Raw genomic sequence first — 16,238 nt, 5'->3', positions numbered from 1 at the left:
CTGTAATCCCAGCTACTCAGGAGGCTGAGGCAGGAGAATGGTGTGAACCCAGGAGGTGGAGCTTGCAGTAAACCGAGAATGCGCCACTGCACTCCAGCCTGGGCAGCAGAGCAAGACTCCATCTCAAAACAAAACAAAAACAAACAAACAAACAAAATCCACATAATCTATGGCTTTTCATATTGGCGTTTCTATTTGTGTTCCCATTTGTTTCTCTGACCCGAAACACAAAAACATGTCATGTTAAAAAGCTTGATCATGACATTACTGAAAGCAGAAGAGAAGATTCTCTGAGAGGCCTCAAGGAACACAAACATTCTTCTCTCTCTAGGTCAAGCCTCTTCTAATAAGTCCATACAGAGTAGTGGGGAAAACATACTTCTCTTCAAAACTGATCCACTCTCAGCTTGCTCATCAGAAATTTAGACACCAGATATTTGTCCTTTAGGGACAACCTCTGAAGGCGATGTGATGATTACATGTACTACCAAGGAAGATGGAGAAGGTGGATATTATGGACAAACTTTACAGTAAAATGCTAATCTTAGTCTGGTTAGGCTACTATAACAAAATACCAAAGACTGGGTGGCTTAGGAAAAACAGAAATTTATTTCTCATAGCTCTGGGGGCTGGGAAGTCCAAGATCAAGGTGTTGGCAGATTCTTTGTCTGGTGAAGACCTGCTTTTTGGTTGACAGAGGGCACCTGTGTCCTCACATGGTAATGGGAGCAAGGCAGCTCTCTCATCCCTCTTTTATTAAGGCACCAATCACATCATGCATGATCCTTGTCATGATTGAATCACTCCCAAAAGCCCCACCTCCTAATAGCTTCATCTTAGGGGATAAGATTTTAACATATTAATTTAGGCAAATGCAAACATTTAGACCATAGCACTGCTAAATATACCACATTCCAAAAAGAAATTAATGCAAATTTTAAATAAGCTCATTAATAGCCATATAGGTTTGGATACATTACTTAATCTTTTTAATCTTTAGCTTCCTCACATATATGGGAAAATGAATGCCTATCTCTCAGACTATCTATAAAGATGACATAATAATTTATATAAAGTACTTACCAGGGTATATAACATTTTTTATTTTATATTTACATAAAGTTTTAAATTTATAAGTTCTTTCATGTGTCTGGAAATACTGGAAGTACTTTCAAAAATAATTCCTAATTTAATCCTCACAGCAACTTTGTAAGGACATGATTGTACTAATTATACAGATAAGAAAATGAAGAGTAAATAAATCTTGAGACTTGGCCAACATTGCATAATTGGTAAGGGAGTAAAAGCTAGGGTTTAGTGTTCTCAATCACATTCAGAAATTGCCCCTATACGCATACTGGAGTAGCCAACAGCACACCCATCAGAATGGCTTCCTCAAGTCTTCTGTAAAATCTAAAGAACAGCATTATAAATGTCAGCAGCACTGGCTCACTTCCATTCTGTTGCTTTTTAAGTGAAAAATTTAAAAGAAAAGTTAAAAATAAAAATCGAACCCAGTCTACAGGATGAACTATATTCTGCTTAACATATATCAGCAAACTTTTGATTTACTGATACATTGAACAAATGCATATTAAGCAACTTCCACATAACATAGAACCATATATAAGAATAACCTAAAAATAGACCTGACACTATTTACCAATTTCTCCTCACCGTAACAGTGGCTGTACCCTTAGAGTGATGAAGGCAGAATCTGTATAATTCCAATACTAATACATTTATTTATGTTGCACAGTAGTCGAACTTAGCATTAAATAAAGTGCTAGTTTTTGAGATGCATTTTCCCAAACTTTAACTTTTAAAAAATGAAGGTATTGTGCCTTACCTCCCCAGAATTTAGAAACAGTCTACCTAGGTCTTTAATTATTTTGTCCCTAATAGCTATTTTGTAAATCTATAAAAATGACAGAAATTCAACAAGTGTGACTCAGCTTGAATGCAAAAGCATCGCAATGACCTCTGTGAAATGCTATGCAGCTGTAGTGGGAGGAGTTTAATTTCCTTCCCTGAGTTTTCAATGGAAAAAATCATTTTCCTGGCGTACTACTGCCTGGGATGCTCATCCAATAACTAATACACCTTTTCATTTTGTTGATTTCCTATCTGCTGCCTTCAAATATTTTCCCTCCTCCCACCTCATCTTCTACCTTCCAGCCTTCCCATCTTGTCCAGCCCAACTGTGGCAGATAGAATATAAAGTAATAGAGAATCACAAAATGATTTTTTTCTTGGATCTGCTTTTCAATCAGCCCATGCCTACTCCATGGGAGTTAAATTGAAAACTTATGAGAATGAAATTGCATTGTCCTTATTTTTTTTTTTGCAGCTAATGCATATTTTCTTACAAAAATTCAAAGATATGTAAATGAGTAAATAGGGATAATTTCTAAATTATATACTGAGTATGTGTTTATATGGAAAGATATCGATCAAATTATTTATTGTAGAAGTACATTTTCATGGATAATATGGAAGAAAATGTGCACTGAAAATATGAGAAAAGGGACAAAATATATGTGTGTATGTATACAGGTACATATATCTTTTTCAGTCATTCAATAAATAAGAGTTCTTATATGGTAGCCAGGAGCTGAGTGTTGGGATGAATAACCAGTCCCTGCCCTCAAGGAACTCACTCATGGAAAGGAAACCTGCAAATGAACGATTACAAAGTGAATGATGTTTTAAGAGTCATTTCAGAGTACCTGAAAATACATCTGGGCACTGCATGATATTCCTCTTCTTTGCCCAAGTCTCCCATTTTCTAACATCAGTTTGTTTTAGACCAGTTTATTTGACTAGTCTGAAGTCAAACAGCTCATCAGTGGAAAATCTCACATTCTGCAATTCTAAAATGAAAGGGTCAGAAAAATAATACTCTTTCAAGAGAGATAATTTGCAAGATGCTTCAGGGGAAATTGTTAAAATAAAATTTTAAGAAGAATCAGATAATTACTTAAAACAGATGAGTAACATGACAAATTAGCATAGGATGGGAACAATATTTTATCAGCCTTGTGATTATAAACAACCTCAACAAAGAATAATAAAACAGCAACATTTATTGTTTATCTTAGAATTTTTGTTTTGGGGTTTTTTCTTCACTGAACAAGCCAAATAACCAATAAATAAACAAAAATACACATACATAGACGCATAGACACACACACACTTTTTTTTTTTTTTTTTTTTTGAGGCGGAGTCTCACTCTGACGCCCAGGCTGGAGTGCAGTGGCGCGATCTGGGCTCACTGCAAGCTCCGCCCCCCGGGTTCACGCCATTCTCCTGCCTCAGCCTCCCGCGAAGCTGGGACTGCAGGCACCCGCCAACACGCCTGGCTGATTTTTTGTATTTGTAGTAGAGACGATGTTTCACCGTGTTAGCCAGAATGGTCTCGATCTCCTGACCTCGTGATCCGCCCGTCTTGGCCTCCCAAAGTGCTGGGATTACAGGCGTGAGCCACCGCACCCAGCCTAAGTTGTCCTTAGGCGTGAGAAACTTTTAACATAATACAATTTCCTTAATGTCATATTGAATAAAGGTCTTGGTGTGTTGAGAAACGGTAGTGTAGGGGAAAGTTTGAAAGAACCACTTTGGAAAAAAGAAAGATCATTAAGGCATGCATTGGGGTGTGTGTTGTGGGTGCATGCCGGCAGCTTACACGGACTGATATTTAGAGGGTTATTCCATAAAAGAGAATATCTTTACTGGATTGAAACTAATCCCTTAATCTCTTACATTTGTACATCAATTTTCAGTTCTCAAAGCCCTTTTCCAACCATTATCACATTTAATCTTCAGAAATGCCAGGAAAGAACACAAGACAGGGATTAATCTGCTCCTTTTAATGTACAAAGGAGAGGATGTGATTTAGCCGAGGTCACAAAGACAGGAGGAGCAAAGCTGGCTGGGGCCTTCTTTTTCTTTTTAGTCATGACCCCTCTTATTACTTTTTTTAAGCCTGGAGATAATATTAATTTGGGCCATGGGAAGAAAGAAGTGAACAAATTATAGTCTTAGGTTAACATGCAACAGATATTTACTTCGTTCCTCCTACATAGCGAAAACTGTTTAAGGAATTGGAGGTTTGGAATGGAGCAAAGGTACTTTCTTTGTCATGAAGATAATATTTTAGTAGAGTGTAGATGAATATGAAATAATTTAAAAGTTCAGTTACTGTTAAGTTATATGAAAAAAATGATAAAGAGATTTTATTAGTCAGTTCTTGCACTGCTGTAAAGAAATACCTAAGACTGGGTAATTGATAAAGAAAAGAGGTTTAATTGGCTCACAGTTCTGCAGGCTATAGAGGAAGTATAGTGTCTTCTGCTTAGGGGGAGGCCTCAGGGAATTTAGAATCATGGTGAAAGGTGAAGGGGGAACAGGCATCTTACATGGTGGGAAAAGGAGTAAGAGAGAGAGCAGGGAGGCGCTACACACTTTTTTTTTTTTTTTTTAAGAAGGAGTCTCACTCTGTCATCAGGCTGGAGTGCAGTGGTGCGATCTCGGCTCTCTGCAACCTCCGACTCCCTGGTTCAAGTGATTCTCTTGCCTCAGCCCCCCGAGTAGCTGGGATAACAGGCACATGCCACCACACCTAGCTAATTTTTGTATTTTTAGTAGATAAGGGGTTTCACCATGTTGGCCAGGGTGGTCTCGATCTCCTGACCTCATGATCGGCCCACCTCAGCCTCCCAAAGTGCTGGGATTACAGGCATGAGCCATCGCGCCTGGCTGGTGCTACAAACTTTCAAACAACCAGATTTCATGAGAACTCACGCATCATAACAAAGACAGTGCCAAGGGAGTTGGTGTTAAACCATTCATGAGAAACCACTCCCATGATTCAATCACCTCCCACCAGGCTCCACCTCCAACATTGAGAATTACAACTGAACATAACATTTGGGTGGGGACACAGATCCAAACCATATCAGAAACAGAGGGTGGTGGGCGATAATTTTAAGAGCATGCTTAGGGAAGGCCTCTCTGAGCAGGGAGCATTTTGGCTAAGAATGTAAGCAGGAGTCAGTCCTGCTTTCTGAGAAGGCCTGTAGGAAAAGCATTTTAGACTGAGAAAACAGCTGGTTCAGACACTCCAAGGAGGGAAGAAGCTCAGCTAAATGCAAGCATCCCACAGTAAATTTGTCTTGGACATTCACATAGACGCTGGCTTTTGTGAATTTAAGAAGCAAAAAATTATTGTTTCTTCATCATTCTCAGCAAACTATCGCAAGGACAAAAAACCAAACACCGCATGTTCTCACTCATAGGTGGGAATTGAACAATGAGAACACATGGACACAGGAAGGGGAACATGACACACTGGGGCCTGTTGTGGGGTGGTGGGAGGGGGGAGGGATAGCATTAGGAGATATACCTAATGTTAAATGACGAGTTAATGGGTGCAGCACACCAACATGGCACATGTATACATATGTAACTAACCTGCACATTGTGCACATGTACCCTAAAACTTAAAGTAGAATTTAAAAAAAGATTATTGTTTCTTAATTTCCCAGTAAATGTTTTCTTTTTTATTATTTAGATGAAGAGTATGGCACACTAGAAAGAAAAAAGGGTTTGATGGTAGACGGAATTAACTTCAAGTATCAACTCCATCTCTCCTTATTTCTGTTAACTTGGGTATTTAAAATTTGTCAACCTCAGTTCCCTCACCTGTTTAATAACAACAAAAAGCTCTACTTTAGATATTTGACATTAGATTCAAATGAAATCAAACATTTATAAATACTTAGTAAATTTCCTGAGACATAATATGCACTTAATAAATATAATTTCTTTCCTTATTCAAGAGATTTAAAAGTATTACAAATAGAAGCATTACAAATTAAAGCTATTACTAATTTCATAATCTTCCTGCTTTCATTTGATAAAAATGATTTTCATTAGTATAATGACATATAAGTAGCAATTTGAATAGCACACTATTTACAGGTTCTATCAAATTTATTTAAATGTAAAAATTAAAAATAATCTCAATATATGAGTAATCGGCTAAAATAGTTTCATTTTTCTAGGCCTTGGGATTAATATTGTCAACAAATAGAGAAGAAAAAACATCAAGGATAGTCTAAGGTAAATTGGCCAAGGTACCTTTGTATTTATCTAAAGAAACAATAAATGGAGTTATCATTTTTTGAATGATTACTATCTGCCTTGAGTTCTTATGGTATACCTCTAATTTTTAAAACAACCCTGAAGGTTAGGTGTTTTTATAAAGACTTTAGGCACTGCAAATGACAGAATCCCAACTGTAACTCAGGAAAGAGACAATTTTGGTTCCCCTATCTGGGAAGTTCAAGGTTGGGACCAGAACCAGGCACGGCTGCATTCAGAAGCTCAAACGAGGTTTTCACTCTAGCTTTTGCCTTGGCTTTTCCTTTCAATCTGCCTGCTCTACATCCTTTTGGGTTGATTTTTTCATTAGGCAAGCTACTTCCAGAAAATGAAACATCATGCCTGGAGTCCCAAGATTTTTGTAATTCATGATCCAAAATTAAAGAAATTTCTCTTTCCCAGTGACCATAGAACAATCTCAGGAAGGGTACTCATTGGCCCTGCTTAAAAGCAAGTGACTTTCCCTTAACACTTTCTCATGATCAAAGGGATGAAGTAAAATGCCCAACCTATAGTAGTGGCAAGGATGGTGTTTAAAGATGGTAGGGAAAGAGTGCCATGTTTGACAACCCAATAAGGACCAAATGGAGATGGCAAGAGGGTTGTAAAAGGAAGGATGTTAAATGGATATATTGTATACTCTATGCTAAATTGCATTCTTAATTTGCATATGAGAAAACTGAGCCTTGGTCATGTAAAACAACAAACAAATGTAACCTTCTGCAAATCACACAGCTAATTGGTGTCAGAGCAAAGAATCAAAGTAACAACTTATTCTAAAGCCTGAGACCTTTCTAGGATGCCACCTGCATTTCTAACCCTCTATTAATGGATGCAATGGCACCTTCAGTGAATACCTCAACATGAAGAACTAGATGATTGTGTTAACATTTGCAAATTCCAATTGTGAGGAACTTTTTATGCATTGTGTTTCTTCTCTGGCCAATTTTTGGTGTATGTACATTAGGTTTTTTTAACATGTAACTTCCTTGTGCTATTTTATATTTTTTCAAATGCAATCAACTAAACAATAAAATTATCAGGAAAAAAAAAGCAGTTTATTGCAAAGAATTCAGGCCATGCACAGCTGAATTTAAATAAGTTTTGGATTTTGAACAGTGCTTATTTTCCACTTAAATCCACAAGGCCACACAGAATGTCAGAGGAAAATGAAGAAGCCAGTGTGATGGTTTCCCAACTGTGCTTCCAGGGCCATGGGGCTCCAGGGCTCCTCAGGGGTCCAAGTGGCAGCCAAAAGGAGGTGCAGGGCTAGCATGGCTCAGGAAACCCTCCCCAATTCCGCTCAGATTTATTTGCATCATTTTATGTGAGAGGTACATTACTTTAATAAAAAAAAAATGCAGCCTCACTCAAGGGTGTGATAGCAGGACGTGGTTATTGGTGCCATCCTTAGCACACATGGTAGGGTTGCTGTTTTGGCAAGTTACCTGATATAGCTAGACTAAGCCCTCCCCTTTATTTCAGAATACTCCACTCAAGTGAGCACAAGTACTTCTGATATTTACTACTCACACAGGTATAGGCAAAGCAAGGGGAGTCCTCGAAAGGCAGCCCACCAACAAGAGGGCTCTCTGATGTCTGAGCAGAGAGACAGCCTGGTCTTGGGGACAGATATATAAGACAGTACTCAGCTACTGAGATTTTTTTCCATAATGCTAGGGCACATGTATTTTGAGAGTTTTGAGATGTATTTTGAAAGGAGCAGGGAGGGTTACGTTGCATACCACTTATGGGGCATCTGATGGATTCTGCCCTGGAAGGTGTTTGCAGTGTGGCCAACTGTCTTCTTTTTTTTTTTTTTTTTTTTTTTTTTTTTTTTTTTTTAATTATACTTTAAGTTTTAGGGTAGCCAGAGAGAAAGGTCGGGTTACCCTCAAAGGGAAGCCCATCAGACTAACAGCGGATCTCTCGGCAGAAACCCTACAAGCCAGAAGAGAGTGGGGGCCAATATTCAACATTCTTAAAGAAAAGAATTTTCAACCCAGAATTTCATATCCAGCCAAACTAAGCTTCATAAGTGAAGGAGAAATAAAATACTTTACAGACAAGCAAATGCTGAGAGATTTTGTCACCACCAGGCCTGCCCTAAAAGAGCTCCTGAAGGAAGCGCTAAACATGGAAAGGAACAACCGGTACCAGCCGCTGCAAAATCATGCCAAAATGTAAAGACCATCGAGACTAGGAAGAAACTGCATCAACTAACGAGCAAAATCACTAGCTAACATCATAATGACAGGATCAAATTCACACATAACAATATTAACTTTAAATGTAAATGGACTAAATGCTCCCATTAAAAGACACAGACTGGCAAGTTGGATAAAGAGTCAAGACCCATCAGTGTGCTGTATTCAGGAAACCCATCTCACATGCAGAGACACACATAGGCTGAAAATAAAAGGATGGAGGAAGATCTACCAAGCAAATGGAAAACAAAAAAAGGCAGGGGTTGCAATCCTAGTCTCTGATAAAACAGACTTTAAACCAACAACGATCAAAAGAGACAAAGAAGGCCATTACATAATGGTAAAGGGATCAATTCAACAAGAGGAGCTAACTGTCCTAAATATATATGCACCCAATACAGGAGCACCCAGATTCATAAAGCAAGTCCTGAGTGACCTACAAAGAGACTTAGACTCCCACACATTAATAATGGGAGACTTTAACACCCCACTGTCAACATTAGACAGATCAACGTGACAGAAAGTCAACAAGGATACCCAGGAATTGAACTCAGCTCTGCACCAAGCGGACCTAATAGACATCTACAGAACTCTCCATCCCAAATCAACAGAATATACATTTTTTTCAGCACCACACCACACCTATTCCAAAATTGACCACATACTGGGAAGTAAAGCTCTCCTCAGCAAATGTAAAAGAACAGAAATTATAACAAACTCTCTCTCAGACCACAGTGCAATCAAACTAGAACTCAGGATTAAGAATCTCACTCAAAGCCGTTCAACTACATGGAAACTGAACAACCTGCTCCTGAATGACTACTGGGTACATAACGAAATGAAGGCAGAAATAAAGATGTTCTTTGAAACCAACGAGAACAAAGACACAACATACCAGAATCTCTGGGACGCATTCAAAGCAGTGTGTAGAGGGAAATTTATAGCACTAAATGCCCACAAGAGAAAGCAGGAAAGATCCAAAATTGATACCCTAACATCACAATTAAAAGAACTAGAAAAGCAAGAGCAAACACATTCAAAAGCTAGCAGAAGGCAAGAAATAACTAAAATCAGAGCAGAACTGAAGGAAATAGAGACACAAAAAACCCTTCAAAAAATCAATGAATCCAGGAGCTGGTTTTTTGAAAGGATCAACAAAATTGATAGACCGCTAGCAAGACTAATAAAGAAAAAAAGAGAGAAGAATCAAATAGACACAATAAAAAATGATAAAGGGGATATCACCACCAATCTCACAGAAATACAAACTACCATCAGAGAATACTACAAACACCTCTACGCAAATAAACTAGAAAATCTAGAAGAAATGGATAAATTCCTGGACACATACACTCTCCCAAGACTAAACCAGGAAGAAGTTGAATCTCTGAATAGACCAATAACAGGAGCTGAAATTGTGGCAATAATCAATAGTTTACCAACCAAAAAGAGTCCAGAACCAGATGGATTCACAGCCGAATTCTACCAGAGGTACAAGGAGGAACTGGTACCATTCCTTCTGAAACTATTCTAATCAATAGAAAAAGAGGGAATCCTCCCTAACTCATTTTATGAGGCCAGCATCATTCTGATACCAAAGCCGGGCAGAGACACAACCAAAAAAGAGAATTTTAGACCAATATCCTTGATGAACATTGATGCAAAAATCCTCAATAAAATACTGGCAAACCGAATGCAGCAGCACATCAAAAAGCTTATCCGCCATGATCAAGTGGGCTTCATCCCTGGGATGCAAGGCTGGTTCAATATACGCAAATCAATAAATGTAATCCAGCATATAAACAGAGCCAAAGCCAACTGTCTTCTAGCTGAGATGGACATACTGCTTCCAACTCCTCTTGTTCACATTACCCAATCCTTCAACTCTCAATTTCTCCATTCATAAAAGGATCTAAAAATGTTTATGTTGTAGCTGTGTGATTATTAGAAAAAGCCCTCCTCCTGGTACTTATAGTATAAACAAAATGTTAGCTACTGATACTTTTATTGTTAATAATACTAATAAGAATTTCTTAATATAATTCTATGTTAAGTCTAAGTGCTTTACATCTATTGTCTAAATATCTTTCCTAATAACTCAGGGGTAGGTATTATATTATCCTTCATCTTGAAGTGAGAAAACTGAAGACTGAAAAGTTCAAGTGAAACTGTAAAGACTGAAAATATTTTAACAAAAGTTATGTTTGACTCTAGGACCCAAAACCTTTCCCTAAGATATGGACAATACTGCCTCTGTTAATAATAATAGTAATTTTATATCTGTGTGTATGTATATATATGTATATAACACTATATATTTAAATAAGTAAAATATATAAAATACATAATATATATATAAAACAACCATTAATATTCATGCAGACAGCTGGCCAGAATTCAGTAACCATCTCACTCCTCTCTCCCGGCAAAAAAAAGCAAGAGGAGGAAGAGCAGGACAAGGATCTGTATTCGACACCTCCAGCTAAACAGGGGATTACAGGTCCCCACAACTTTTGTGAGTTTTATTTTCCTGTTACCCTCATATTTTTCCAACAGGTGCCAGAAATTCAATTGTTGTCTGTGGTTGTCCTGGTTAATATGAGTTACTATTACAGCAATCTTCACATTCCTGGAGACTCTTTCCTGCCCAGACCATGAGGTTAGATGCACACTGCTTCCATTTAATATTTACTACCCCCACTATCCCTAAAAATAAATTCATAGGCTTACTTGTTTGACTGTAGATCCCTTTTAAAAAAAAAAAAGAAGGAAGTGCCTCTTCTGAGACCCTTCTCAGGCATCCTGTCCTCTGTGCAGCCAGCCTTCTCTCACCTCTGCAGGTAGAGTCAACCAGAGTCTCTCGGCCACTCTTCTTTGAACTGATCAAAGGAATATTTGTTGAGCCTTGAGCACACACATCCAGACTTGTCCATTTACTCCCCACCTGGAGGGTGTAAGATCACAAGTGATCATGACTCTGGAAGAAGGAAACTGAGATTTTCAGAAAACGGTGCAGAATGAGTAGACAGACAGATGATGAACTTGTTGCCTGTGCTCTTGGGCGCAACAAATGGACCTCGGGCTCAGCCACCAGTGGCACCAGCTCCACTGTCACTAATCGACCCAGAACAGAGGACTGATGACTTTTTAAGTCAATTGATTACTTTTCTCTTAGAAATTTCTTGCCTTCTGCCTTTGATCAGAGAGAGAGGTCTTCTCATGACCTCCTCTCTCTCATATATATCTACATTGAGGAAACCCTCCACAGCTTTAAAATTATGATTTCTGACTTATTCTTTGAAGCTTAGTCCTCATCATGCTTTTCTTGTTATTTTTCCCACATTTGTATTCTGTGCACTTGGACACTTGCCACACTAAAGGGTGTTACTCATCACTTTCTTCTCTCCTCGGTGGCATGTGAGTGCATCTATTCACTCGGCACTCATTTGTTTGGCAGTGACTGTAAGCCAGATCTGATGCATACACCAGCTTGTAAATTGAATAAATGTCTCTAATACTATGTGCTCACAATAGGGTAGGGGTGAGGAGAAGGGGAGAGAATCACAACTGCATAATAATAATGTAAGACTGCAAATGCACTGAGAGAGAGAGATGTGCGGGGAATCAGGGAATCACAGGAGCCCAGGGGAGGTGCTCTTTACCCAGCCCAAAACCATAGGGAGTGTCAGGTGGCCCTTCCAGAAAAGAAGACTCCTGTTCTTCTTTTTATCAGTTCTTCCTTTTATCATACATTAAAGTGGTTAGAGCTGGGTGCGAATGTTTAAAAAAAAAAAATACCAGCTGCCAACTGAGAAAAAACAACTAGGTTTAGAAACTTTATAAAAACGAAGATTTGACATCCATGATCTCTGAGCAATCTCTGTTGACCCCATGCTTGCTTCTCTTAACTTTGCGAGTATCGTTCAAGGCATCTTTAGGCCTAGACACCTTTTTCTCTTGGGTGTGCAGTTCACCTCCCCATGAAGGCAGCTTGTTACAACATTGGCAACAGAAATTTCAATGGAAAGAAAAAGAGATGTGAAGCAGCATGCCTTTAGGATCCTCCAGGTTTCAAGGCATTCATCACCTCTGTGATCTCCAGACTAGGTGGTTCCCAGAGAAGGGAATCCCCTGCCCCTTGCAAGGATGTCTCTTTGTGTATTTTGCTTACATCTCCAAGACAATAAGAAATGGTTTTGTAAGAACAAGAGACACAGAGCACACAGAGCTGGTACATCCAGGCTGCGGTTTAAGAGCAAAGGCTTTGGGATCAACAAAGAAGTTCATTGTCTGGCCCTGCCAATTACTGTGTAAACTTGATCGGGTTATTTACCCTCTCTTGTCTTTCGTTTCCTCACCTATAAAATGGATATTGTCTGAAACAAGCCAGACAAAAAAGACAAACATCACGTGCCCTCACCCATAAGGTGTACATATTGACATATACAGTGGCATGATGGAGAATGGAGACTCAGAAAGGTGAGAGGGTGTGAGGAAGGTGGATGATGAAAAATTACTTAATAGTGCAATGTGCATTTTTCAGGTGATGGATACCCTAAAAGCCCTAACTTATCCACTATGCATGTGACAAAATGGCACTTATATTCCATACATTTATAAACATAAAAAATTAAAGGCCGAGCGCAGTGGCTCACGCCTGTAATCCCAGCACTTTGGGAGGCCAAGCTGGGTGGATCACGAGGTCAGGAGTTTGAGACCAGCCTGGCCAACATGGTGAAACCCCACCTCTACTAAAAATATAAAAATTAGCTGGGTGTGGTGGTGTGCGCATGTAATCCCAGCTACTCGGGAGACTGAGGCAGGAGAATCGCTTGAACCGGGGAGGTGGAGGTTGCAGTGAGCCGAGATTGCACCACTGTACTCTAGTCTGGGCGACAGAGCGAGAGTTCATCTTAAATAAATAAATAAATAAATAAATGAATAAAATAATGGATATTGTCTTGGTATCTACGTCACAGTGTCAGAATTCAACCTGAGAATGCATGGTAAGGAGAGCTTTTGTCAATATTTCTTCTTTTATAAATGTTCAGTTCAATTCTGAACAATTGTCTCTGGAGTGTGTGTTTAGTGTTTGCAAAACTAGGGGAACTTCCATGATCAAATGGAGGACATGAAGGCAATCTCAAAAAAAATAGGAAAAGTGAGGTTATCAATTGTCATCAGAATATATTTGACAAAATGCAGGAGATAATGGATTTTTACCTAATGCCACTTTGGGGTACACATTCTACAAATCCTTTTGCTTTAAGAAACAGTTACTGAGCTGCTATCATTAACAAATTACTGCCTGCAACATTGTGGGGAACACAAGAGTGAACTGATTCCTTGAGGGCAGAGATTATATTTGTCCAGTTTCGTACCTACAATACCTGTTAGAGAGTAGATGATCAATGAATGTGCTATGAATGAATGTACTAGAAAAGGCACCAATCTGACTCTTGTAACTCACATACAACATGTGTGCAAATAATAATGCAGTGTAGAAGGTGTAACTGCTCTTAATTCAGTACAACTGGAGAGAGATGAAATGATACCAAAAGTGTGATAGATCAGGATGAAGATAGTTAGTAAACCATCTCTGCCATTTACAAAGCTCTTTACCTGCATAACCTTGAGTGAGTCACTCAGTTCAGCTCAGTATTTGTTGAATACCCACAATGCACCAGGCACCAGGGATTTCAAGGTAGTGCACTATGCTTCTAAGAATGAGCATCAATGCCCCTGTCTGAGAAATGAAGACAATGGTTGTACTAATAGCCCTGGGCTCTTGGTGAAGTTTCAGTGAATTAGCATATGCAAAAGCACTTTTTACAGCAAAAACTGGTTTTCAAGTGTGCATTGCTGTTGAGCCTTTTGCTCTGGGAGTTCATTAAATAGAGAAAGATGACTTCCAGATGGAGCAGTGAGCATAAACAGCCACTACATAGAGACAATAAGATTACCTGAGTCTTATTGGGTTTTACGTATTGAAGAAAGGCATCCTGTGGCATTTATGAATGCTTCCAGAGAGAAATATGGAAAATGGACTAATTGAATGAAAGATGGATGTTTATTATTACTGACATGTTATTCAGAGGACGTTAGAAAACATGTTCAGATAATTAGCTATTATGATCAGGTATCTATGGAAACAGTTATAAATCAGAACTCAAAATAGACAATAATTGAACCACTTAATGAGGGAATAAGAACCCAAAAGCAAACATAGTTCAGTGATTTCTTGCAACATATATAAAACATACCTAAAATTGTACAAATTTCAAGGTCAAATATGGCATTAAAAAAGAAAAAAGATCCAGGTAGGGTTAAGGGAGTAGAATAGAATAGATGAAAGAAACCATTCTCCATGTTTGAAAACCATGCCTGCTTTATGTGCATTAGCAGAAATACTCATTGTGCCCTTGGTAAGATAATAATTTCTTGTAATATTTAATATATGTTATCAATAATACAGAAAGCATTGAGTTTTCTTTCTGCTGCCTGGCACTTTTGCAGAGATACAAAGATGAAAAGAACCCCATCTCTGCCCTTGAGGAACTCACAGTATGAAAATCAGGAGAAAGATTTAATAGACGAGCAACACGTGAAAAGTATTCTGGGAACATAAATTTGGTGTTGGGGCTAGGAATGCTCAGGAATCACAGGGAGAGGCACCATTCAAGTGTGGCCTTAAAGCCAGAGAGATGATCATACAGGTGGAGGAGATGGGTGAGAAATAGTACTGGGAAGGTGCCATGACACTGAGTTATGTGTACAATGCACTGGGAAAGGATGAAAGCAATGGCTCCTTAGATATTCTTCTGTGATTTTGATCACATTACAAATACATCCTAAATTAAGCCTCACAACAACCCTATATTCAGTATTATTCATCATCCAAGTTTTCTACATAAGAAAACAGATGCTCAGGGTTATTAAGTAACTTTGCCCATGGTTGTCCTGCTAGGAGTGAGGATTAAAAATGATGACTGATTCCTAAGTTTGCGGTCTGTGCCCAGTTTCCCGCTCTGATTCTTTTTCTGATTTTCTATTGCTCCTGTTTTGTTTTTTGTTTGTTTGTTTGTTTGTTTTTTCTGCCATCTGTTTGGTATCTTGTATTCAAATCTTTCCAAGATAAAGTCTGACTGGGGCATCTCTGCTAAACAGAGTTCCTACAGGAGGCCACTGCATGGAATGCTAGTGTCCCTTTTATGTAAAGCTTGTATGTGCATTCAGATTCATAGTTTAGTAAGAGGTGGCCAGGACAAGAGTCACAGAACACAAGGCATATCCTCAAGTGATTCCCAAGGAGATCTGGGCTAGGAAGGTGTCTGTAAGTATGACAGACACTCAAGAGTCTCATTAACTGATCCCCAGCACAAATTGTCTCCTATGAACAAGAGTTGAGCCCCTTGTTACTCGCTTGATACCTGATGTTCTGGCCTATGAATAAGGTACTCCCTTCTACACTCCTGGCTTAGGTTGCATTACCATATTGGGGATACAACTTTGATAGGGGTACCAGGCAAAATGGTTGACATCCTGAATCCAAGGTAAATTCATTGTAGGCCACTCTCAAAAAGGGATGAGACTTCTGAGGCCCTGTTTTGACCTAGAAACTTCATTTGTTCATGACTTCTCTAACAATGCACGTGACTTTTCTGAAGGCAATGTTGCCACTTGGTAATGAAATAATCCTGAGTAGTGGTAATGGTAATGGCTTGGCAATGGGCAGAACAAAGGCAATGCCAGAGGCTGATGCAAGAACCACAATAGCAGCTGATCACGTCTGGTTGAGAGGTTGCCTCTGATATGAAATAAACGCCTAATCGTTTTTAGTCTCCTTTTACTTTTATAGATATAATA

The 16,238-nt window shown here is 38.8% G+C and overlaps 1 long non-coding RNA gene across 2 annotated transcripts in view; it reads right to left on the bottom strand.

Moving 5' to 3' along the window:
• Nucleotides 1–16,238, bottom strand: part of LOC129398648 (uncharacterized) — a 258,989-nt gene that overhangs the window by 190,549 nt on the left and 52,202 nt on the right. Inside the window, exon 2 of one of the 2 annotated variants that reach the window (XR_010113036.1) lies at nt 11,103–11,316. The exons of the other annotated variant lie outside the window; for it this stretch is intronic. This is a non-coding gene — a long non-coding RNA (uncharacterized LOC129398648). The remainder of the gene's footprint in view (nt 1–11,102; nt 11,317–16,238) is intronic. 2 annotated transcript variants of the gene reach the window in all.

Source organism: Pan paniscus, chromosome 7 (assembly GCF_029289425.2).
Source record: "Pan paniscus chromosome 7, NHGRI_mPanPan1-v2.0_pri, whole genome shotgun sequence".
Taxonomy (NCBI): Eukaryota; Metazoa; Chordata; class Mammalia; order Primates; family Hominidae; genus Pan; species Pan paniscus.
Note: the sequence above shows the minus strand (reverse complement) of the source record. Positions and strands in the feature narration are given on the sequence as shown.